Raw genomic sequence first — 2,500 nt, 5'->3', positions numbered from 1 at the left:
CGCCCAGGCGAAAAAGAGGCGCCCAGGCGGAAAAGAGGCGCCCTGGCGTAGGCGCCCAGGCGCCAAAAGAGGCGCCAGGCGAAAAGGCGCCAGGGCGCCCAGGCGGAAAAGAGGCGCCCAGGCGGAATGGCGCCAGGGCGCCCAGGCGGAAAAGAGGCGCCCAGGCGAAAAAGAGGCGCCCAGGCGGAAAGGCGCCAGGGCGCCCAGGCGGAAAAGAGGCGCCCTGGCGTAGGCGCCCATGCGCCAAAAGAGGCACCCAGGCGAAAAGGCGCCAGGGCGCCCAGGCGGAAAAGAGGCGCCCAGGCGGAATGGCGCCAGGGCACCCAGGCGGAAAAGAGGCGCCCAGGCGGAAAAGAGGCGCCCTGGCGTAGGCGCCCAGGCGCCAAAAGAGGCGCCAGGCGAAAAGGCGCCAGGGCGCCCAGGCGGAAAAGAGGCGCCCAGGCGAAAAAGAGGCGCCCTGGCGGAAAAGAGGCGCCCTGGCGTAGGCGCCCAGGCGCCAAAAGAGGCACCCAGGCGAAAAGGCGCCAGGGCGCCCAGGCGGAAAAGAGGCGCCCAGGCGGAATGGCGCCAGGGCACCCAGGCGGAAAAGAGGCGCCCAGGCGAAAAAGAGGCGCCCAGGCGGAAAAGAGGCGCCCTGGCGTAGGCGCCCAGGCGCCAAAAGAGGCGCCCAGGCGAAAAGGCGCCAGGGCGCCCAGGCGAAGAGGCGCCAGGGCGCCCAGGTGGGAAAGAGGCGCCCAGGCGAAAAGGCGCCAGGGCGCCCAGGCAGAAAAGAGGCGCCCAGGCGAAAAAGAGGCGCCCAGGCAGAAAGGCGCCATGGCGCCCAGGCGGAAAAGAGGCGCCCTGGCCAGGCGGAAAAGAGGCGCCCAGGCGGAAAAGAGGTGCCCAGGCGAAAAAGAGTCGCCCAGGCCGAAAGGCGCCATGGCGCCCAGGCGGAAAAGAGGCGCCCACGCGAAAAGGCGCCAGGGCGCCAAGGCGGAAAACAGGCGCCCAGGCGGAAAGGTGCCAGGGCGCCCAGGCGGAATAGAGGCGCCCAGGCGCGTGGGGGGCAAGGCGCCAGGCGCCAGGCACGCGCGGAGGCAAGGCGCCACGCGCGCGCGCGCGTGGGGGGCGAGGCGCCAGGCGCCAGGCGCCGGGCGCGCGTGGGGGGCAAGGCGCCAGGCGCCGGGCGCGCGCGTGGGGGGCGAGGCGCCAGGCGCCAGGCGCCGGGCGCGCGTGGGGGGCAAGGCGCCAGGCGCCGGGCGCGCGCGCGTGGGGCGCCAGGCGCCTGGCGGGCGGGCGCCCCCAGGAAGGGGTGCTGGCGCGCGATGGGGTTGCGCCCGTACGGACCGTGTGACAGTACAGACACTTTGGCGAAACCTCCTGCCCGAAGCGATTTTAGGCGTTCGGCTAGGTAGGTGACCCGGTTTTTTTCGCGTTTCTCGGCCGCTAGCCCCTTTTTTCGCGTTTTCGTGCGCGCGCCCCTCTTGACCTCGCACGCGCGCCGCGCGTCGCGTCCTTGTCCTTGTCCGCGTCCGCGTTCGCGCGTGTCGGCGATCACGGGCCCCGTGCATGGCTCGTCTCTGTGGACCATCGCCCCGCTCTTGTCCCTCTTTCGTGTTTGTGTGGCGCCCCGCCCCGTGCACCATTGCCGGCTGGCAGCAAGGTGCCTAGCCCCCCTTGCCGCCAGGCCTGTCCACCCCAAGGTGCTAAAGCCGCCAGGCACCTGTGCCGCCGAACTGTGCGTCCGTAAGCCGCTGCACGTGCGGCGGCCGGCCATGCCCGTGCTATTGACCCTGTGTGACAGTACAGACACTTTGGCGAAACCTCCTGGCCGACGGGGTTTTTGCGCCCACCTAGGTAGGGCGACCCCTTTTTTTTCGTGTCGCCTGTCCGTGTGTCCCTTTTTCGCCTTTTTCGGGTTCGTGTTTTCGTGTGCCGCCAAAAGCAAGCCCTGCGCTCGTCCCGTCCCGCTTGACCCGTGCATCCGCCGGTGCTGGCCTGCAAAATGCCTGTGAGCGACGCACGTGACCAGCAGCCCAGGCGAGTGTGCACGGGTGGCAGGCGAAACGGGCGTGCGTGTCGCCAGTGTGTATGTCCCTTTTTCGCCTTTTTCGGGTTCGTGTTTTCGTGTGCCGCCAAAAGCAAGCCCTGCGCTCGTCCCGTCCCGCTTGACCCGTGCATCCGCCGGTGCTGGCCTGCAAAATGCCTATGAGCGACGCATGTGACCAGCAGCCCAGGCGAGTGTGCATGGGTGGCAGGCGAAACGGGCGCGCGTGTCGCCAGTGCGTATGTCCCTTTTTCGGGTTCGTGTTTTCGTGTGCCACCAAAAGCAAGCCTTGCGCTCGTCCCGTCCCGCTTGACCCGTGCATCCGCCGGTGCTGGCCTGCAAAATGCCTGTGAGCGACGCATGTGACCAGCTGCCCAGGCGAGTGTGCACGGGTGGCAGGCGAAACGGGCGTGTCGCCAGTGCGTATGTCCCTTTTTTGCCTTTTTCGGGTTCGTGTTTTTGTGTGCCGGCAAA

Source organism: Aristolochia californica, unplaced genomic scaffold (assembly GCF_029961685.1).
Source record: "Aristolochia californica isolate CCGP_79_NKW_82.1479 unplaced genomic scaffold, dmAriCali1.0.hap1 SCAF_26, whole genome shotgun sequence".
In the NCBI taxonomy this organism is placed as follows: Eukaryota; Viridiplantae; Streptophyta; class Magnoliopsida; order Piperales; family Aristolochiaceae; genus Aristolochia; species Aristolochia californica.
This window is presented reverse-complemented; position numbering follows the sequence as displayed.